Below are 24783 nucleotides of genomic sequence, written 5' to 3'. Positions count from 1 at the left end.
GAGCATGCGCGTAGTACTTTGTTTTCAATGGCTTGTAGATTTTTGCAATAAGTATATGAGTTCTTTATGACTAATGTTGAGTCCATGGATTATACGCACTCTCACCCTTCCATCATTGCTAGCCTCTTCGGTACCGTGCATTGCCCTTTCTCACCTTGAGAGTTGGTGCAAACTTTGCCGGTGCATCCAAACCCCGTGATATGATACGCTCTATCACACATAAGCCTCCTTATATCTTCCTCAAAACAGCCACCATACCTACCTATCATGGCATTTCCATAGCCATTCGGAGATATATTGCCATGCAACTTTCATCATCATCATCATATCCATGACTTGAGCTTTTCATTGTCATATTGCTTTGCATGATCGTAAGATAGCTAGCATGATGTTTTCATGGCTTGTCCGTTTTTTTATGTCATTGTTATGCAAGATCATTGCACATCCCTGTACACCACCGAAGGCATTCAAATAGAGTCATATCTTTGTTCTAGATATTGAGTTGTAAGTAAATAAAAGTGTGATGATCATAATTATTAGAGCATTGCCCCAGTGAGGAAAGGATGATGGAGACTATGATTCCCCCACAGGTCGGGATGAGACTCCAGACTTTATGAAAAATAAAAGAGGCCAAAGAAACCCAAATAAAAAAAAGGGAGGCCAAAGAAGCCCACCAAAAAAATGAGAGAAAAAGAGAGAAGGGGTAATGTTACTATCCTTTTACCGCACTTGTGCTTCAGAGTAGCACCATGTTCTTCGTAGAGAGAGCCTCCTATGCTTTCACTTTCATATACTAGTGGGAATTTTCATTATAGAACTTGGCTTGTATATTCCGATGATGGGCTTCCTCAAATGCCCGAGGTCTTCATGAGCAAGCAAGTTGGATGCACACCCACTTAGTTTCAGTTTGAGCTTTCATACACTTATAGCTCTAGTGCATCCGTTGCATGGTAATCCCTACTCAATCACATTGATATCTATTGATGGGCATCTCCATAGCCCGTTGATACGCCTAGTTGATGTGAGACTTTCTCCCTTTTTGTCTTCTCCACATAACCTCCACCATCATATTCTATTCCAATAGTGCTATGTCCATGGCTCATGCTCATGTATTGCGTGAAAGTTGAAAAAGTTTGAGATTATTAAAGTATGAAACAATTGCTTGGCTTGTCATCGGGGTTGTGCATGATTAAATACTTTGTGTGATGAAGATAAAGCAATAGCCAGACTATATGATTTTGTAGGGATAACTTTCTTTGGACATGTTGTTTTGAAAAGACATGATTGCTTTATTGGTACGCTCGAAGTATTATTGAATCCAAGGTTATCAGAATCGCGATTCTGTTATACGATTCTACGACTTTACGATCCAAACTAACCCCTCTGATTCTATGATTTTAGTTCATAGAATCTACGTTTCTACGATCCTGGTAGTGAAGATTCTACGATTTGCGATCCTACCATCGGAGCTCCGATCCGTTTCAAAATCACGATCCTGACAACCTTGATTGAATCACTTGTGTCTTAATATTCATGCCATGATTAGACATATGATCAAGATTATGCTAGGTAGCATTCCACATCAAAACTTATCTTTTTTATCATTTACCTACTCGAGTACGAGCATGAATTAAGCTTGGGGATGCTGATACGTCTCCGTCGTATCTATAATTTTTGATTGTTCCATGCCAATATTCTCCAACTTTTATATACTTTTGGCAACTTTTTATACTATTTTTTGGGACTAACATATTGATCCAGTGCCCAGTGCCAGTTCCTGTCTGTTGCATGTTTTTTGTTTCGCAGAAACCCTTTATCAAACGGAGTCCAAATGGGATAAAAACGGACGGAGATTTTTTTCGGAATATATATGATTTTTGGGAGGTGAAATCAATGCGAGACGGTGTCCGAGGTGGTCACGAGGTAGGGGGGCGTGCCCTACCCCCCTAGGTGCGCCCTTGACGCTCGTGGTCCACCGGTAAGGTGGTGGACTCTCTTCTTTTGGCGCAAGAAAGCTAATTTTATGAGAAAGATCCGGGCGAAAGATTCACCCCAATCGGAGTTACGGATCTCCGGGAATATAAAAAACGGTGAAGGGGTAGAATCAGGGAATGCAGAGAACGCAGAAACAGAGAGATAGATCCAATCTTGGAGGGGATCTCGCCCCTCCCGAGCCATGGGAGCCAAGGACCAGAGGGGAAACCCTTCTCCCATCTAGGGAGGAGGTCAAGGAAGAAGAAGAAGAAGAAGGGGGGCCCTCTCCCCCTTGCTTCCGGTGGCGCCGGAGCGCTGCCGGGGGCCATCATCATCACCGCGATCTTCACCAACAACTTCATCGCCTTCATCACCAACTCTTCCTCCCTCTATGCAGCGGTGTAACCTCTCTCTTACCCGCTGTAATCTCTACTTAAACATGGTGCTCAATGCTATATATTATTCCCCAATGATGTATGGCTATCTTATGATGTTTGAGTAGATCCGTTTTGTCCTATGGGTTAATTGATGATCGTGATTGGTTTGAGTTGCATGTTTTATTATTGGTGCTGTCCTATGGTGCTCTCCGTGTCGCGCAAGCGTGAGGGATTCCCGCTGTAGGGTTTGCAATATGTTTATGATTTGCTTATGGTGGGTGGCGCGAGTGACAGAAGCATAGACCCGAGTAAGTAGGTTGTTTGCGTATGGGATAAAGAGGACTTGATGCTTTAATGCTATGGTTGGGTTTTACCTTAATGAATCTTTAGTAGTTGCGGATTCTTTCTAGAGTTCCAATCATAAGTGCATATGATCCAAGTAGAGAAAGTATATTAGCTTATGCCTCTCCCTCAAATAAAATTGCAATAGTGATTACCGGTCTAGTTATCGATTGCCTAGGGACAAATAACTTTCTCGTAACAAAAAGCTCTCTACTAATATTTACTTTATTGCTTCTTTATCTAAACAGCCCCTAGCTTTTATTTACATGCTCTTTATTATCTTGCAAACTTATCATTTCACACCTACAAAGTACTTCTAGGTTCATACTTCTTCTAGGTAAAGCGAACATCAAGCGTGCGTAGAGTCGTATCAGTGGCCGATAGGACTTGAGAGAGTATTTGTTCTACCTTTAGCTCCTCGTTGGGTTCGACACTCTTACTTATCGAAAGAGGCTACAACTATCCCGTATACTTGCGGGTTATCACTGATGTTGAGGACTCGGTAAAACGGTGCGATGCTTGTCAGAAATTTTCACGCCGAGCTCACGTTCCGGCTCAAGAACTAAGGATGATTCCAATCACTTGGCAGTTTGCTACTTGGGGGCTTGATATGGTAGGACCTTTTAAGCGGTCCAAAGATAGGAAGACCCACCTGTTGGTGGCGGTCGACAAGTTCACTAAATGGGTTGAAGCGGAGCCAGTAAGCAAGTGTGATGCGGCCACGACAGTTCAATTCATAAAGAAGGTGATCTTCCGCTTCGGTTTTCCACACAGCATCATCACAAATAATGGCACGAACCTCTCCAAAGGTGAGATGGAGGACTTCTGTCAAAGAGAGCACATTCATCTTGATGTGTCATCAGTGGCCCACCCCCAGTCTAATGGTCAAGCTGAGAGAGCTAATCAGGAAATCTTGAAGGGTATCAAGCCCAAGGAATCTCTTTACTACGCCAGGAGCGAGCACCAGTAACCCACCCGTGATGAACCGGGTTGAAGCACCTAGGACAGGAGCACCGAACCACCGTGTTATAGCTGCCTCAATCCATTTGTTGTCCGCGTCATAGTTGGACCGGTGGAGAGACAAGTGAACTTCTTCCACTAATCTGCTGGCAAGCGGGCGCATCTCCTTTGTCAAGGCTTTGAGGGCTTCATTTTCAAATTCTGACCCGTCTTCTTGTTGGCTAGGATAGCCATTTCCAATGTTTACCGGATCAAGATCAGCTATCCAAGCCTTGGCCCGAGTCAGTGCAGATAAAGCACCAACCCTTGCAGCAGATCTCTTCATCTCTTCTAGCTTAGCAGGAGTCACAGATAACTTGGCCAACGTATCCTTGTTTAAGGTTGGCGGCGGTTTGTTGTATGAGGCTGCACAGATGACTCGTTGAGCGCCGGTATACAGTTGTTCTATCAAGGTATAGGATGCTTTCAACTTCTTGCGCATATCTGAGCCTAGATGAGCAACATGACTACCTGCAACGGTTTAAGAGCATGTTGTTAAACTGACAGTTTCAATGATGTTTAAGCAAGGCTCTTGAAAAAAGTACTTACCAAATATGGCAGAAGTCATAGCATTGATTTGCCGCTTTAAGCTAGTCAGCTCTTCTGCCACCGGTTTCAATGCCGCTTCAGCATCCTCCGTCAGTTTTAGTAAAGTGGCTTTTTCAGTCTCCCAGCCTGCCCGCTCGTTCTTGAAGCCATCCTTTAGTTGTTCCATCGATGTTAAAGCTCCCTTCAATTCATCTTTGGCTTTGGAGGTTTCGGCTTGCTGGGACTTAATGTTTTCCTCGAGGTCGGCGATTTGGGAATCCTTGTTGGTTAAGTCAGCCTACACAAGACAGATAGTAAATTGGTAATGCTTTTTCAAAGTCCCAAGCACATAACAAGTTATACACTTGGCACTTGGGGGCTAATGGGGATTGTTTCTTCCTAAGTACTATTTTAAGTCCCAAGGCTCAATACAAGTATTCATCTTGCCACTTGGGGGCTAATGCTTATTTGATCAGAAAGATGTGAAGGAACTCAACAAGGATAAGCTCTACAACAGGAAGTACCGGTTCATCTTCAAGAGATAAACCAGCCCTTGGGGGCTACACAGTTGAAGTTTTTCTTATTACAGTACCGGTTCATCTTCACAAGATAAACCGGTCCTTGGGGGCTACAATGGAGTTGATATAAAGCAAAAGGAAGAACTCTATGAAACGTTGAACATGAATTACCTCATAGCGCTCCTTCATCAAGTTGACTAAACCAGTCTCATAATCACGACTTGTATACAGGCAGTTTAGAAATCCAGCATGAAGTTCCTGAGCATTGAGGTTAACACAGCTGGATAAATCTGTCTTCCACTTGCCTTTGCCCATAGCAGCAAATTCTTCCTTGGCAGTATGCTTCGATAAGGCAACCGGGTTACCAGGAACAGTATGACCAGTACCAGTAATGACAACATCCTCATCATCACCTTTGGCTGGGCTTGGCGGATTGTTAGTATTCCTGGCTGGGCTTGACAGACTATCTTCATTCTTGGCTGGGCTTGGCGGATCAGCATGCTGGTTCATGACCTTTCTCTTGTCCGGTTCAGCAAAAGTATCTTGAACCGGAGGTACTGGATCTTCTTGGACAGCACCAACATTCGGATCATGAGGTTCAGGGGTCTGATTATCATTAGTTGGAATAGTCAGCTTAGCTTTCTTGTTAAGTCTGGCTTTGGCACTAAAAATAATAAAAGTACAGAGATTAGTACAGTAAACCGGAGCAACATATAAAAGTAAGACTATTATGCTTACCCAGGAACGGTCTAGAGTGGAGGCATCTGTGTGGTTGATGAATCGCCAGAGGACGAATTGGAAGTTCCCTGATAATTCGAATCAGACGGATTAAGAGGAAAGCAAAAGCAACCCGCCTTGGGATAAGATGTATTGGAAGTACAAGAGACCTCTAGACGACGTTTGTGAACCGGAGAGTTTGGTAAACCGGAAGAAGTGACTTGTTGACCACTGTGTCGGGTTGTGCAACGAGCTTCATGTTGCCGTGTCTTCAAAGAAAAGTGCGGATCCAAATAAGCAAGATGATGTGAATGTTTTACTTTCTGGACTGCGCGGCGATGTTTTTGTATTGGCACATGATCTAAATCGGAGGAAAGGGAGATTACCTCTACGTGGTTAGGGTAGCTGGCTTCCGCATCACCCTGATAATGATCATTGTCAATAAGATGCATGAAAAATGAACCAAGGGAGTCAAGTTCTACCTCTGGTTCCGAGTCATCAACGTCTTCGGGCGGATCAGAGGACTCGGCGGTTCTCTTCTTTGCTGGCCTCTTTGTGACCTTGGTCTTGTTACGAGCTGCCCTCACCGGTTTCTCTTGTGGTTTTGCCGGTTTGTCTTGAGTTTTTCTCTTCCAGAACGTATCATTGTCCTGCAAGGATAAACAGAAGGCTATCAGAAAATGTTAAAAGGGGGACAGATTAAAGCAGAAAGATAAGTTCTTACAGCTGGCGGTTCGTTGGAGGCATAAAAAGGACGCAGCCTTGTCTTGCGGCACTCAGATATCGGTTCATCTAACATCTTTTTGACAGCTTCAGTGATCTCGTCATCAGTCAGCTGTATATCAATGTGCCGTTGAGGATCCTTGACATCCCTAGAATATTCATACATTAATCCGGTGCGACGCCTTAAAGGCAAGATACTCCATGAAACCCAGCAACGGATGATAACCCACATGTGTAGGGGATCACAACAGTTTTTGATAAGTAAGAGTGTCGAACCCAACGAGGAGCTAAAGGTAGAATAAATATTCCCTCAAGTTCTATCGACCACCGATACAACTCTACGCACACTTGACGTTCGCTTTACCCAGAACAAGTATGAAACTAGAAGTACTTTGTAGGTGTGATAGGATAGGTTTGCAAGATAATAAAGAGCACGTAAACATAAACTAGGGGCTGTTTAGATAAAGAAACAATAAAGTAAATATAGCGACGGTGGAAAAGTGGTGATAGGAGTTGTGAAATTGTCCCTAAGCAATTGACTACGTTACTAGACCGATAATCACTATTGCAATTCTATTTGAGGGAGAGGCATAAGCTAACATACTTTCCCTTCTTGGATCATATGCACTTATGATTGGAACTCTAGCAAGCATCTGCAACTACTAAAGATTCATTAAGGTAAAACCCAACCATAGCATTAAACCATCAAGTCCTCTTTATCCCATACGCAACAACCTACTTACTCAGGTTTGTGTTTCAGTCACTCACGCAACCCACTATAAGCGAATCGTGAACGCATTGCAACACCCTACAGCAGGAACCCCTCACGCTTGCGCGACTCGGAGGGCACCATAGGACAACACCAATAATAAAACATGCAACTCAAACCAATCATAGCAATTCATCAATCACCAATAGGACAACGGAAATCTACTCAGACATCATAGGATGGCAACACATCATTGCATAATAATATGAAGCATAAAGCACCATGTTCAAATAGAAGGTACAGCGGGTTGCGGGAGATTGGACTGCTGGATATAGAAGGGGGAAGGTGATGGAGATGTTGGTGAAGATGACGGCGGTGTTGGTGAAGATCGCGGTGATGATGATGGCCCCCGGCAGCGCTCCGGCGCCACCGGAAGCAAGGGGGAGAGAGTCCCCCTTCTTCTTCTTCTTCTTCTTCTTCTTCCTTGACCTCCTCCCTATAGGGGAGAAGGGTTTCCCCTCGGGTCCTTGGATCCCATGGCTTGGGAGGGGCGAGAACCCCTTCGAGATTGGATCTATCTCTCTGTTTCTGCGTTCTCTGTTTCTGCCCCTTCACCGTTTCCTTTATATCTGTAGATCCGTAACTCCGATTGGGGTGAATCTTTAGCCCAGATTTTTCTTGCAAAATTAGCTTTCTTGCAGCAAAAGAAGAGCGTCAATCTCCTTACGGGTGGCCCACGAGAGTCCAGGGCACGCCCAGGGGGGGAGGGCATGCCCCCCTGTCTCGTGGCCACCTCGGACACCGTTTCACGTTGATTCTTCCTCCAGAAAATCTCAACTATTCCAAAATAATTCTCCGTCCGTTTTTATCCCATTTGGACTCCGTTTGATATTGGTTTTCTGCGAAACATAAAACATGCAACAGACAGGAAGTGGCACTGGGCACTGGATCAATATGTTAGTCCCAAAAATAATATAAAATGTTGCCAAAAGTATATGAAAGTTGTAGAATATTGGCATGGAACAATAAAAAATTATAGATACGACGGAGACGTATCAGCATCCCCAAGCTTAATTCCTGCTCGTCCTCGAGTAGGTAAATGATAAAAAAGAAAAATTTTGATGTGGAATGCTACCTAGCATAATCTTGATCATATGTCTAATCATGGCATGAATATTAAGACACGAGTGATTCAAAGCAATAGTCTATCATTTGACATAAAAAACGATAATACTTCGAGCGTACCAATAAAGCAATCATGTCTTTTCAAAACAACAAGGCCAAAGGAAGCTTATCCCTACAAAATCATATAGTTTGGCCATGCTTCATCTTCGTCACACAAAATGCTCCCATCATGCACAACCCCGATGACAAGCCGAGCAATTGGTTCATACTTTTTAACGTGCTTCAGCCTTTTTAGCCCTCACACAATACATGAGCGCAAGCCATGTATATAGCACTATGGTGGAATAGAATATAATGATGGAGGTTATGTGGAGAAGACAAAAAGGGAGAAAGTCTCACATCGACGCGGCTAATCAACGGGCTATGGAGATGCCCATTAATTGATGTCAATGCGAGGAGTAGGGATTGCCATGCAATAGATGCACTAAGAGCTATAAGTGTATGAAAGCTCAACAAAAGAAACTAAGTGGGTGTGCATCCAACTTGCTTGCTCATGAAGACCTAGGGCATTTGAGGAAGCCCATCGTTGGAATATACAAGCCAAGTTCTATAATGAAAAATTCCCACTAGTATATGAAGGTGACAACATAAGAGACTCTCTATATGAAGAACATGGTGCTACTTTGAAGCACAAGTGTGGGAAAATGATAGTAACATTGCACCTTTTCTTTTCTTTTTCCTTTTTTTCTTTTTTCTTTTTTTCGGTGGGCTTCTTTGGCCCCCTTTTTTATTTAGGCTTCTTTGGCCTTCCTTTTTTTCTTTTTTCTTTTTTTTCATGGGGCAATGCTCTATAATGATGATCATCACACTTTTATTTACTTACAACTCAATATTACAACTCGATACTAGAACAAAGATATGACTCTATATGAATGCCTCCGGTGGTGTACCGGGATGTGCAATGGTCTAGCGTAGCAATGACATCAAAAAACGGACAAGCCATGAAAACATCATGCTAGCTATCTTACGATCATGCAAAGCAATATGACAATAAATGCTTATGATGATGATGGAAGTTGCATGGCAATATATCTCGGAATGGCTATGAAAATGCCATGATAGGTAGGTATGGTGGCTGTTTTGAGGAAGATATAATGAGGCTTATGTGTGATAGAGGGTATCAAATCACGAGTTTTGGATGCCCCGGAGAAGTTTGCACCAACTCTCGAGGTGAGAAAGGGCAATGCACGGTACCGAAGAGGCTAGCAATGATGTAAAGGTAAAAGTGCGTATAATCCATGGACTCACATTAGTCATAAAGAAATCATATACTTATTGCAAAAGTTTATTAGCCCTCGAAGCAAAGTACTACTATGCATGCCCCTAGGGGGATAGATTGGTAGGAAAATACCATCACTCGTACCCGACTGCCACTCGTAAGGAAGACAATCAAAGAAACACCCCATGCTTCAAATTTGTCACACAACGGTTACCATACGTGCATGCTACGGGACTTGCAAACCTCAACACAAGTGTCTCTACAATTCACAACCACCCACTAGAATAAATCTAATATTACCATCTTTATATCACAAAACTATTGCAAGGAATCAAACATATCATATTCGGCGATCTACAAGTTTATGTAGGATTTTATGACTAACCATGTGAATGACCCATTCCTATCATCTCTATAAATAGATATAAGTGAAGCAAGAGAGTTTAATTCTTTCTACAAAAGATATGCCCCCACTCTAACAAATACTCCCTCCGTTCCTAAATATAAGTCTTTGTAGAGATTCCACTAGGTGGACTACATACGGAGCAAAATGAATGAATCTAAACTTAAACTGCATCCATATACATCCGCATGCAGTCTATAGTGGAATTTCTACAAAGACTTACATTTAGGAACGGAGGGAGTATAAGTGAAGCAAAAGAGCATTCTACAAATGGCGGTTCTCTATGTGAAGAGAAATAGGCAATCCAGACTTCAAATGATATAAGTGAAGCACATGAAGCATTCTATAAAGCCATACTCAAAAGATTTAAGTGAAGTGCAAAGAGCATTCTATAAATCAAACAAGTACTATCTCATACCAGCATGGTGCATAAAAGAAAAGTGAAAAGTAAATGCAAAAGACGCTCCAAGACATGCACATATCACATGAACGAAACGAATCCGAAAACATATCGATACTTGTTGAAGAAAGAGGGGATGCCTTCCGGGGCATCCCCAAGCTTAGATGCTTGAGTATCCTTTAATATTTACTTGGGGTGCCTCGGGCATCCCCAAGCTTGAGTTGTTGCACTCTTCCTTTTCCTCATATCGAGACATCCTCGCTTAGACACTTCATCCACGCAAAACTTCAACAGAAAACTCGGTAAGATCCGTTTACTATAATAAAGAAAATCACCACTCCAAGTACTGTAGAAAACCAATTCATATCTTGTTTTTGCATTGTGTCTACTGTAATATAGCTTTTCCATGGCTTAATCCACTGATATAAATTTATAGTTTCATCAAAACAAGTAAACTATGCATCAAAAACAGAATCTGTTAAAAACAGAACAGTCTGTAGCAATCTGAACACTCACCATACTTCTGGTACCCCAAAAATTCTTCAAACATTAGAAAAAATAAACAAGTTGTACATAAAGACAGTGCAAAAGGAATCAGACCCACTTGACGTTCCAGTTAAAAATGTAAAATCGCGCACTACAGCCAAAGTTTCTGTCCTGCACCGTACAAACCAACAGGCATTGTAAACATCCTAAAGGCAAACCTTGGCGCATTATTTTTATAATACAATGGAATTGTACAAGGGGATAATTATTTTTATTGAAAAGTTCATGTAATCAAGATTCACAAAGTATCCGTGAGCATGAACAAAGTTCAAGGAGCTCCCCCACTTCAACAATGCTTGTCTCTCTCACTTTCACTTTCCTTTTTGAAAAGTTTTTTGGTTCCCCTCTTTATTCATTTTTTGTTTTTAAACTATATAAAAGCACTCAACATAAATAAATGACTCTCTAAAACTTCTAGGTTGTCTCCCTGGCAGCGCTTTCTTTAAAGCCATTAAGCTAGGCATATAGTGCTCAAGTAATGGATCCACCTGGATCCCAAGGTATATCAAAGCCAATTTTAATTAACAATGATTTGTAATTTAGTAGTGAGCACAGAGTAACATATATCATGCAACAACGAAGTCTAACTCTCTTCCTATGCATCGGCATGTCATAAAAGAACAATTCATGCACACAAAGTAAAGGCCAATGCATAGTATAAGCAGTTTCTTGCAATTTTATCGTATTGGAAACATAGAGAGGTGGAGATATAGTTCCTCTCTCATAATAATTGCAAGTAGGAGCAGCAAGGACATGCAAATTATATCTATCAAAATCATCATGTGCAACGGTAAAAGGCAACCCATCAATATAATCCTTACTAAGCGCAAACTTCTCCGATATAGTGTAGTCGGGAGAATTCAAAAAGATAATAGGACTATCATGCGTGGGTGCAATAGCAACAATTTCATGTTTAACATAAGGAACTATAGCAAGTTCATCTCCATAAGCATAATTCATATTGGCATCTTGGCCACAAGCATAGCAAGCATCATCAAAAAGGGGTAATTCAAGAGAATCAACGGGATCATAAAAATCATCATAGCAATCATTCTTCGGTAAGCACAAAGGGGAATTAAACAATGTATGAGTTGAAGAGTTACTCTCATTAGAAGGTGGGCACGGGTGATCAATCCGCTCTTCCTCCTTTTGTTCTTCGCTCTCCTCATCATCTTTTTCATCCAATGAGCTCATAGTTTCATCAATTTCTTCTTCCATAGCTTCCTGCAAAATATTAGTCTCTTCTTGGACAGCGGAGACTTTCTTCATAAAAGCATTAATATAGTAATTGTATTCATAATTTTCATAGAAATATCTAAGTATAGCAAGATTTTCAGGCCTATATACCGAATCATCAAAATCATCAAACGCTTTAAACAATGATTCAATCTCATAAGGACCCATAAAAGCAACAAATTCTTCTATTTGTTCAACACCATAGTAATCATATATACCATTAGCATAAGAAGCTAAGGTTTCATTATCATTAAATTTGCATGAAAAGGGAAGGTGTGGAGCCTTCATCCTAGAGCAACAAGTAATATCATATCTCAAGCATAGATCCCAGGCATACCAACGCAACATAATAAATTGATCCCATAATAGTTTCCCTTTTTGTGTCGAGCGATAATCCCTGAAGTATTCACGTCGATCCAACGTGTCTCCCATTATAAAGTTGAATGGGGTTTTCTCAGGATTATCAAAATAGTACATAATATCTTTCACATAATAAGAATCAGGGGTTTTAGGAGTTACCCCATCTACATGAGTAGCAAGTACACCTAATTGTTTTGGTATTTTGTGTTCCATATCCATAACTAAAGATAGAGAAAAACTTAGAACAGCAAATAAAAATTACTTAGTGATAAAGCAAACAAGCACACACGAGAATATTCACCCCACGCTATGACTCCCCGGCAACGGCGCCAGAAAAAGGTCTTGATAACCCACAAGTGTAGGGGATCGCAACAGTTTTCGATAAGTAAGAGTGTCGAACCCAACGAGGAGCTAAAGGTAGAATAAATATTCCCTCAAGTTCTATCGACCACCGATAGAACTCTACGCACACTTGACGTTCGCTTTACCTAGAACAAGTATGAAACTAGAAGTACTTTGTAGGTGTGATAGGATAGGTTTGCAAGATAATAAAGAGCACGTAAACATAAACTAGGGGCTGTTTAGATAAAGAAACAATAAAGTAAATATAGCGAGTGTGGAAAAGTGGTGATAGGAGTTGCGAAATTGTCCCTAAGCAATTGACTACGTTACTAAACCGATAATCAATTTTGCAATTCTATTTGAGGGAGAGGCATAAGCTAACATACTTTCTCTTCTTGGATCATATGCACTTATGATTGGTACTCTAGCAAGCATCCACAATTACTAAAGATTCATTAAGGTAAAACCCAACCATAGCATTAAAGCATCAAGTCCTCTTTATCCCATACGCAACAACCTACTTACTCGGGTTTGTGTTTCAGTCACTCACGCAACCCACTATAAGCGAATCATGAATGCATTGCAACACCCTACAGCGGGAATCCCTCATGCTTACGCGACATGGAGGGCACCATAGGACAGCACCAATAATAAAACATGCAACTCAAACCAATCATAGCAATTCATCAATCACCGATAGGACAATGGAAATCTACTCAGACATCATAGGATGGCAACACATCATTGGATAATAATATGAAGAATAAAGCACCAAGTTCAAATAGAGGGTACAGCGGGTTGCGGGAGAGTGGACTGCTGGATATAGACGAGGGAAGGTGATGGAGATGTTGGTGAAGATGACGGCGGTGTTGGTGAAGATCATGGTGCTGATGATGGCCCCCCGCAGCACTCCGGTGCCACCGGAAGCAAGGGGGAGAGAGGCCCACTTCTTCTTCTTCTTCTTCTTCTTTGACCTCCTCCCTAGATGGGAGAAGGGTTTCCCCTCTGGCCCTTGGCTCCCATGGATTGGGAGGGGCGAGAGCACCTCCGAGATTGGATCTATCTCTCTATTTCTGCGTTCTCTGTTTCTGCCCCTTCACCGTTTCCTTTATATCTGGAGATCCGTAACTCCGATTGGGGTGAATATTTCACCTAGATTTTTCTTGTAAAATTAGCTTTCTTGCGGCAAAAGAAGACGTCAACTGCCTTACGGGTGGCCCATGAGAGTCCAGGGCGCCCAGGGGGGAGGGCGCGCCCCCCTGTCTCGTGGCCACCTCGGACACCGTTTCGCGTTGATTCTTCCTCCGGAAAATCCCAAATATTCCAAAATAATTCTCCGTCAGTTTTTATCCTGTTTGGACTCTGTTTGATATTGGTTTTCTGCAAAACATAAAACATGCAACAGACAGGAACTGGCACTGGGCACTAGATCAATATGTTAGTCCCAAAAATAATATAAATTGCCAAGAGTATATGAAAGTTGTAGAATATTGGCATGGAACAATCAAAAATTATAGATACGACGGAGACGTATCAACGGACAAGGTCGATACCGGTTAAACCGTTTGGCATAAGAGCCCGGAGCTTAGAAAGATGTGGTGCATATGTAGACCGTTCTCTGGCACTAAGCCGTTGAGGCAGTGGATGATCATTGCTGAGCCGGTGAGCACGATAACCCGGCAGAGGATTTTCATCATCAGGAGCAGTGTTCTGGTAGTAGAACCACGTCTGATTCCAATCCTTGAGGTGGCTGTGATGTTTGGCACGAGGAAATTGACTTCTTTTATTTTTTGAATCTACACCCCGCCAAGTTCAGTATTCGGGCCGTCGGTAAATTCAATACGGCGGTTCAAGTGGAAGAAGTCTCTGAAAAGTTCAACAGTCGGTTCTTCTTGCAGATAAACTTCACAGAACACTTGGAAATTGCAAATGTTGGACACAGAGTTCGGTCCAATGTCTTGAGGGTGGAGTTGGAAGCTGGCAAGTACATCACGGAAATTTTTTGATCCGGGTGGGCTAAACCCTCGGTCCAGATGCTGCATAAACACAACTACTTCTCCATCTTGAGGTTCAGGAGGATTTTTAGTACCCGAGACTCTCCAACGAATGATCTCTTTCTTTGCTAAAGCGCCGGTCACAACATACCCAGTAAGTTGCTCTTCTGTAATCCGGGAGGGAACCCAATTGCAAGAGGTGAACTGTTTGGCCATTTTATATGACAAGCTGTAAAAGAAGTTCAAACGCCGGTTCACGATTCAAGACCGGTATATGTAAACCGGCATCAGGCCGGGGGAAGGAAGTTATCAGACCATATGTGCATGTTAAGCCGGATATTGATGTTCAAGCAAAGTTGGCGGTTTAAGTGAGGGCTAATGGTACCTGGCGGATTGTGACTTTCTAAAAGTTAAACCGCCTACAGTGGTATAGAAGAAACAGATCTAAAAATTTTCTAAGTACTGCAGAAACAGGTTTCACACGCTAAAGCTATAGTTATGGATCTGGCGCAGTTCAGGAAAAGGATAAAATTTTAAACCTAAAGGTCGCGACAGCAAAAGAGCGCATATGCTTGGACGGGATCTCATGCGATAAAAAGTGATTTCTGAGGGTGACTAGGGGCACTGAACTACTATCGCACGCCTTTATTATCAGTTTCAGATCAAGTTATGAGATCTAAGAGAGAGAAAAGGACGAACAATGAAGAACACCGAAGAACAGTGGAACCCTAATGCGGATATGATAGTTGGGAAGAGGAGTACTTACTGATGTTGCGGGGCAGTGGAGGTGTGTCGCAGTTTATCTGATCAAGAACAGGTTGATGCAGCGGCCTTGTTGGTGCAGAGCTTGAAGGTCGAGGGCGGTGGCAGAGCTTTAGGGCTCAGGCGTCGCGAGGAGGAAGAAGAGGCGAAAAGGAACGGAAGGGAAAAGAGAGAGACCGCCTGGTCCTATTTATAAGGAAAATGGATAAGTAAGCTGGCGCGGAAATTAAGGAGCCTAAAAAGGAGAATAGGTCACAACTGTCGCCTCGATATTCGGAGATCAATTAATAAAGGGAAATGTTTATAAGTTTTTTACGCAGATGACGTCATGGCGGTTTATGGCGAATCCAGAAGGTGACGTCACGGCGGTTTACAAGGTCAAACGAAGATGTTCAAATCGGAATTTTTCTAAGTTGAAGATTGACATGTACAAGTTCAAACCAATCTGGGGCCTAATGCTGGGGATATGACTACTGAGTTTAAACCGCCGAAGGAGGGGCCGGATTACACTCACAAGGAGTCCTGTATAAGAGTCTATGAAGATGAAGGTTATGGCGCTTTAACTATGGAGGCTTAGAGGCCCAGAGCCCAATGGCGGATTAGGGCCCATAGTAGTAAACCGCCATAGACGTGTAACTTGTATTGTAAGTTAGGGAAAGGAAGAAACCGAGCCGGACAGTTGTATGAGTCGGCCTCGGGATTCTGTAGACTGGTCGGGCGTCAACCTGTGTATATATAGGGACGACCCGACGACGGTTCAGGACAAGAAACAACAACTTGAGAACTAGGAAAAGCATATTTGCTCCCTGGTAATCGAGACCACATCAAGAACACCACAATCGGATCGTAGGCTTTTACCTTCACCGCAAGGGGCCGAACCAGTATAAACTCCATGTGTCCTTTGTCCGGTTTAACCCCTCTAAGCTAACACGATCGCGATGGCTCCACGATTAAGAACTTTCATTAGGACATCTGACGTGATAATTCCCGACAGGACCCCTACTACGAGATACGCCGGATATTGAACCGACACCCGTCGCCGTCCCCGTCGCCATCCATCGCGTCCCCTCGCCTCGCCGTCACCGTCGCCGTCACCTCTGCCTCGTCGTCCCCTCTCCTCGCCGTCGCCGTCACCTCAACCTCGCCCGCGCTGTGAGCCCCTCTCCCCGGCCCCTCTCCTCTCTCCAATCGAAGCCTCCACACCGCCGGCGCCGTAGGTGCACATGCGCGCAAAAAAAGATTCTGTTTGTAGTGTTTAGTGTTTCTGTTTTTTATACAAATGTTTTAGACGAATTAATTAATTAGATTAGATTAATGTCAAATAGTATATAGAAATGTTAGAAATGTTATAGAAATGTTAGAAATTTTAGAAATGTTAGTTTTAGCTAGATGAATTAGATTAATTTCAAATTGTTATAGAAATGTTAGAAATGTTATAGAAATGTTAGTTTTCAGTTTTTTCTGTTTTTGTGTTTTTTATACAAATGTTTTAGATGATTAATTAAGTAGATTAGATTAATGTCAAATAGTATATAGAAATGTTAGAAATGTTATAGAAATGTTAGAAATGTTATAAAAATGTTAGTTTTTAGTTTCTTATAATTTTAGTTATAGAAATTTAAAGATGCTACTTTTGCGGCGTATAGTATTTGTTCTCGACGATGCTCGGCCTGCATCCCCACCGTCAAGCCGTTCGCGACGATGTCCTGCTTCAGAGGACTCATGTCCGGGACTAGGATCCGTCGGGCTGGCACTGGGAGGTGCTACCTTCAGGGGCTCGCAGCTTGGTGAGGAACCAGCCCCTAGGTCCCGTCGTCGACCCTGAGCTCCTTTGGTGGCGTTCCCGTGGGCCACTTTTGGTGCAGAGGAGCCGGCCCCGCCAGAAGTGGTGTGTCGCCGTGTCAGGGAGGAGGACGAGCACGTCTGTCGCTACATGGCTGCTATGGACGCCAGGTTCTCCAATACCTGGCAGGTTCTCTGAGGAGATGACCGGAGCTATGATCCTGTGATGGTTCCTTCTCTTTGGGTGTCCACCGCCCATGCCTTAGAACCGTGAGTGGCCTAGATTATTCTATAGTATTATGTTTATTAGCTAGCTAGCTAGCTAGTGATGTATTCGATATATAATATTCGAGACGGTGTATTTGAGATTATATATTATTCGAGACGATGCATATTATGTACTATGATTCAGGGTTTCCTTATTGATTGCATGCATGCATTGTAATTTTAATACTAAATTGTTTTATATTTCTTCTGGATTAGTTAAATAAAAGCTATGGCGGACAATACCGGAAGAGAGGGAGAAGAGGCCCTGTTCGACATCATACGCTTCCCTCGTGGGCCAGATGATCGAAATGAGGAAGATGACGGCTCCCAATATCTGAACAATACTCAGGAGGGTGATGATGATAAGATATTTGATAACGACGACTGAATTGATGAAGTCATGGATGACGACTATGATTATGATGGCGAAGAAAATGCTGATCTTGAAATAACAGAGACCGGTGATGTATATTTATATAAGCAGGCATCTAGTGATCATCACATGTTTTAAATGATTTGAAGATATATTAACGAATCAATCTTTCTTATTTCAGCCCTCCGGATCGAGCAAATCTTCTACAGGCAGAGTGCGAGGCCCGGGCAAATAGTTGAAGGAGGGCGTAAAGTACAACATCGATGCCATCAAAACTAATGGTGAACCGCTAGCGCCTAAGAACATTGCGAACAAGTTCGTTCCTCAGTGCGGAGTTCTTGTGAAAGACCAACTATCGATCTCCCTTCAAGAATGGAAAGATCCAGCAAAGAAACATCCAGATCTTACTTTTGTCGATGATAGAGCAAAAACTCTGCTTTGGGGAAAACTCATGGAACATTTCACCCTACCAGATCATTTGACAGCTGCAAATGTGGAGGAAGTCAAGGATGCTGCTCTTAGGAAGATGGAAATTGCATTCAGCAACCACAAGAAAACTGTATGGAATAACTACATCAAAGGAGGAAAGAAGACTCCAGAATTCAAGGGAACACTGGAGAAGCAAAGAGAACACTGGCCTGCTTTCGTGAAATTCAAGGAATCAGAATTATCTAAGGAACGGTCCAGAAAAAACAAGGCCAATGCTGCAAAAAAGGAGCAATTCCATAGGCTGGGGCTAGGTGGCTACGCGGTGGCAATGCCTAAGCGGGATAAGTCTGAGCAAGAGATGTAGGCTGCACATGTCACTCCAGTTACATTGAGCTGGCCCCCCAGGTGTAGATCTTGGTTGTATGCGCATGGGGGGCGTTGGACCCGAAGACAGGCCAAGTTTCAAAGAAGGCGTGTCTTAAAGGAGTCAAAGTTAAATTACTTGAAGCAATATAAGCTGCTAGACATGGGGTGTTCACACCCAACAGAGAGAACGATGAGCTTACGCGCGCCCTGGGAAATACTGAACACCCGGGAAGAACAGGAGGCAATGTCGTTGTTCCGTGGTATGAGGGCTTTTCGGCCTGGAACGCCGACTACAGAAGCCGTGCGAGAAGGAAGATGGAGGAGGAGGAGAAGAAGAAGCTGGAGGAGGAGCAGAGGAAGCAGGAAGCAGAACGCCTTCAAGGCCTAGAATCAGTGCACGCAAAGTTGGCACTCAAATTACAGCGGTAGCAGCAGCAGATCGACTCACTTAGCCAGGAAAAGGGGTCTCAGCAGTGGCAGCAGCTAGCGGATGATCCAGCATTGGATAGCACCGTCCCATTCATGTTGAGAAGCAGCATGGGTTTCGCCCTGGGCAACGCACTGCTGGATAGATACCCTGTGGATGACATCATGGAGAACACTAACTGTGAGCTACACTTGAAACTAAAGAACATATCCGTGAAGGTGGCGGACGCCGTTGCTTATACAAATCCCCCCGGAGCAACCTTCCATTGCAGGCCGATTCCAGCCGGCTATGCTCGTGTCGTGGTTGATGAGGTAGTGAATGACCATTATTCGGGGCTACAGCTTGACATTCTTGGAGGTGACGAGAAGCACACACTAGGAGAGGCCATACATCATATCATCCTATGGAGAAAGGATTGCATCATCTTTCGAAGGCCACCGACACCGCGTCAGCTAGAGCTTGACATTCCAGGAGGTGACGAGGAGCAGACGACTCCCGCTCCTCCTAGTCCGGCACAGCTTCAGGCCACTCCTCCTGCTTCAACTCAGCCAACACATGAGGCCACTCCTCCTGCTTCAACTCAGCCAACGCGTGAGGCCACTCCTCCTCCTCCGAGTCCACCAACGCGTGCCACTCCTCCTCGAAGTCCGACATCATGTCAGCCATCTCTGCTGCCTCAACAATCGCGGAAGAGAGCCTCCGCAGCTATGGTGCGTAGTGCTACAAGTCGAGGTAGTACAGGAGGTACAGGTGGAGGCAAACGATTTCAATATGGTCCAAGCCTCGGGCCTCTTCCGTAGAGGCCTTACGACATGACCAAGGAACAAAACAAAGCCATAATGAAGGCCCAAGTGGACGCCAAGGGAGAAAGTGCCTAAGGATAAGATTGGCCACTTTATTCGTATGGCTAAAGCACCAGCTCCCAAGCCTGTTGACTCAGACTATGAGCGCCAAATCTGGAAGGCGCATCGAGCACGACAAAAGGAGTCGAGCTCGAGCTCGAGCCAAGAAGATGGCCAAAAATGCGGGAAAATCGTTCCCCAGCTAGGAGAACAGGCGGCGCAATCGATCCCCCGCTTGTTGTACCAACACATGAGAGTACCGGCGCCGGTCAACTGGTAATAACCGACGAGCATAGAAGGCAGACTGAAATGTGTGGTATCACTGTTGGACAACTCCTCGAGATTGAGCCCATGCCTCTGCTTAGAGAGGAGGACATAAAACGGAAATATGTCCACGGCCAACCTTTGGTCAAGCCTGGGAGGTCAAGAACCTCCCAACGAGAATGTATGAATTGCATGATTGTGATGACCCACAAGTGTAGGGGATCTATCGTAGTCCTTCCGATAAGTAAGAGTGTCGAACCCAACGAGGAGCAGAAGGAAATGATAAGCGGTTTTCAGTAAGGTTTTCTGCAAGCACTGAAATTGTAGGTGATAGATAGTTTTATGATAAGATAAATAGTAACGAGTAACAAGTCAATAAAGTAAATAAGGTGCAGCAAGGTGGCCCAATCCTTTATGTAGCAAAGCATAAGCCTGGACAATTTCTAATAATGATAAAGGAGCTCCCGAGGACACATTGGGAATTATCGTCAAGGTAGTTTTCATCACGTTCATATGATTCGCGTTCGGTACTTTGATAATTTGATATGTGGGTGGACCGGTACTTGGGTACTGCCCTTACTTGGACAAGCATCCCACTTATGATTAACCCCTATTGCAAGCATCTGCAACTACAACAAAAGTATTAAGGTAAACCTAACCATAGCATGAAACATATGGATCCAAATTAGCCCCTAACGAAGCAACGCATAAACTAGGGTTTAAGCATCTGTCACTCTAGCAACCCATCATCTACTTATTACTTCGCTATGCCCTCCTCTAGGCCCAATAATGGTGAAGTGTCATGTAGTCGATGTTCACATGACACCACTAGAGGATAAGACAACATACATCTCACCAAAATATCGAACGAATACCAAATTCACATGACTACTAATAGCAAGACTTCACCCATGTCCTTAGGAAAAAACGTAACTACTCACAAAGCATATTCATGTTCATAATCAGAGGTGTAATAATATGCATTAAGGATCTGAACATATGATCTTCCACCAAGTAAACCAATAAGTATCAACTACAAGGAGTAATCAACACTACTAGCAACCCACAGGTACCAATGTGTGGTTTTGGATACAAGATTGGATACAAGAGATGAACTAGGGTTTCAGAGATGATGGTGCTGGTGAAGATGTTGATGGAGATTGACCCCCTCCCGATGAGAGGATCGTTGGTGATGACGTTGGTGATGATTTCCCCCTCCCAGAGGGAAGTGTCCCCAGCAGAATAGCTCTGCCAGAGCCCTAGATTGGTTCCGCCTCGTGGCGGTGGAGTTTCGTCCCATAAGCTTGCCCACGATTTTTTCCAGGGTAAAAGTGATGATATAGCAGAAGATGGACGCCGAAGGCCCACCAGGGGGGCCAGGAGATAGGGGCGCGCCCTATAGGAGGGGCGCCCCTTGTCTCCTGGACAGTGTGTGGCCCCCCTGGCCTATTTCTTTCGCTCGGAAATTCTTATAAATCCCAAAAAGTTGTTTCGTGGAGTTTCAGGACTTTTGGAGTTGTGCAGAATAGGTTTCCAACGTTTGCTCCTTTTCCAGCCAGAATTCCATCTGCCGGCATTCCCCCTCTTCATGGTAAACCTTGTAAAATAAGAGAGAATAGCCATAAGTAATGAGATATAATATGTAATAACAGCCCATAATGCGATAAATATTGATATAAAAGCATGATGCAAAATGGACGTATCAACTCCCCCAAGCTTAGACCTCTCTTGTCCTCAAGCGAAAGCCGAAATCGAAAAATATGTCCACATGTTTAGAGATAGAGGTGTCGATAAAAATAAAATACGGAAATGAGGGCATCATGATCATTCTAATAACAGCAACATATGTAGATTTTGTCATATGATTTCCTATGCTCAAGTAACAAGCAATTCACAATGTCAAGTATGGTTCAAAAACTTCATTGGGAACTAACAAACTATAATCTCAGTCATTGAAGAAATTGTAATTTATCGTAACATCAGAAAGAGTCAATAAAAGAGCTTTCCAGCAAACTCACATACTCAACTATCTCGTAGTCCTCTACAATTGCTAACACTCACGCAATACTTGTGGTTATGGAGTTTTAGATGGACAGTAAGAAAGATTGGGCTTATTGTGTTGCCTCCTGACGTATTCACCTTTAGGTGATGTCAACAATAATAGCCCATGCTAATGAACATCCAATTGGATATGTATATCATGATCTTTCAAACACGAAGAGCTTGCCAAAGGATAAAATGAAAAAGGGAAAGGTGGAGATCACCTTGACTCAAGCGCAAAATAAAAGCATAAAGTAAGAACATGAAGTAAAAGATAGGCCCTTCGCAGAGGGAAGCAGAGGTTGTCATGCGCTTTTAGGATTGATGCATAAAATCTTAATGCAAGAGAACGTCACTTTATATTGCCCCTTGTGTGTGGAACTTTACTATGCAGTCCGTCGCTTTTATTACTTCCACAACAAGTTCGTACAAAGCTTATTTTCTCTGCACTAATAAGTCATACATAATTAGAGAGCAATTTTTATTGCTTGCACCGATGACAACTTACTTGAAGGATCTTACTCAATCCATAGGTAGATATGGTGGACTCTCATGGCAAGACTGGGTTTAAGGGTATTTGGAAGCACAAGTAGTATTTCTACTTGGTGCTAGGAATTTGGCTAGCATGAGGGGGAAAGGCAAGCTCAACATGTTCGGAAGGTCAATGACAACATACTTTAACTGAGATGTGAGAAAACATAAACCATTATGTTGTCTTCCTTGTCCACCGTCAACTCTTTTAGCATGTCATACTTAATGAGTGCTCACAATCATAAAAGATGTCCAAGATAGTGTATTTATATGCAAATCTCTCTTCCCTTATTACTGCCTATTAATTGTAATGATGACCAAGGCTACGTTCATCAACTCCCAACAATTTTATGCCTCATACTTTCTATGTGTGAAGTTATCACTATCCATAAGATCAATATGAACTCTTTTATTATTTCTACTTTCTCAAGATCATAGCACATAGCAAAGCCCTTGACTCAACACTAATCTTTATTATACATAGCTCGCGGACTCGAATACAAAAAGAGATCACAAAGCAAAATTCAAACTACTTGATATCAAAACTTCAATCTACTAGATCAAGAAAATACTAACAGGATCGAACTAAATAAAGCGGTAAAGATAGGAGTGTGATGGTGATACGATACCGGGGCACCTCCCCCAAGCTTGGCAGTTGCCAAGGGGAGTGCCCATACCCATGTGATTATGTCCTCGGAGGTGGTGGAGTAGGAGTTGTTGATGATGTAGGCTTGTCGTCCATCTTCCAAGGCATAGGCTCTCCATCATAGAAGGATGATCGAGTCTCCGGGATCCTTAAATCTGTAGCCAAACTCATCCTCTTGAATCTATATTCATACTCACAGTTCTGGTTCTGCAGGTCATAGATCCGGGCTTGGAGGTGCTCGATTTTCTCTTGAAGCTTGAAAATGGTATCCCCAATGACTTTGGCATCTAGCTTGTGGTTATTGGTGAACTCCGTGATCATCATCTGGTTGGCGTTGAGTCCATGCTCCACCATTCCTTGGCACTTGAAAACTTGCTGCTCCATAGCTTCGAGCTTTGTCTCCATGCTCCCGGTACACTTTGGTCCCTCCAGATCGCGGATGTGCAGCACCCCCTCACGCATCGTTTGAGGGTGTTGCAGCACCTCCGCAAGATAGGGGTTGATAACCCTCTCGAAAAACTTGTCCTTGGGAGCGCTTGGAGACGACATGATGCTCTTAGATCTGAAACAGAAACAGCTCGAAACGAAAACAGAGGATATTTGCGTGATACGGTGGTCAAAACCTTTGGGAGTATGTATAATGAATTTTTACCGACCAAAATATGTAACATACAAGAAAACGGAGTCCGGGAAGCACACGAGGTGCTCATGAGACAGGGGGGCGCGCCCTCCACTCTCGTGGGAGCCTCATGTCCCTTTCAGACTACTTCTTTCTTCCTAAAATTCCTAAATATTCCAAAACTGATAAAAATTGCCATTGGAGTTGTTTTGGAGTCGGTTTACTTACCGTACCACATACCTATGCCTTTTCGGAGTCTGGAATGTTCTGGAAAGTGTCCCTTATGTATTCCTCAAGGGTTACGGTTTCAATAATATTAGTTTCAACATTGATAGGATTACCTGAAATATAATGTTTAATTCTTTGACCGTTTACCACCCTCGGATTTGTGCCTTCGAAGTTGTTGATTTTTATGGCACCCGAACGATAGACCTCCTCGATAACGTAGGGACCTTCCCATTTTGAGAGAAGTTTTCCTGCAAAAAATTTTAAACGAGAGTTGAATAATAAAACATAATCTCCTACGTTAAACTCACGCTTTTGTATCCTCTTATCATGCCAGCGTTTGACTTTTTCTTTGAAAAGCTTGGCATTCTCATAGGCTTGGGTTCTCCATTCATCAAGTGAGCTAATATCGAATAATCTCTTCTCACCGGCAAGTTTGAAGTCATAATTGAGCTCTTTAATAGCCCAATATGCTTTATGTTCAAGTTCAATAGGTAAATGACATGCTTTTCCATAAACCATTTTATACGGAGACATACCCATAGGATTTTTGCATGCAGTTCTATAGGCCCATAATGCATCATCAAGTTTTTTGGACCAATTCTTTCTAGATCTATTCACAGTCTTTTGCAAAATTA

This window comes from Triticum dicoccoides, chromosome 6B (assembly GCF_002162155.2).
Source record: "Triticum dicoccoides isolate Atlit2015 ecotype Zavitan chromosome 6B, WEW_v2.0, whole genome shotgun sequence".
Lineage (NCBI taxonomy): Eukaryota > Viridiplantae > Streptophyta > Magnoliopsida > Poales > Poaceae > Triticum > Triticum dicoccoides.
The sequence above is the reverse complement of the archived record's forward strand: the minus strand, read 5'-3'. Positions refer to the sequence as shown.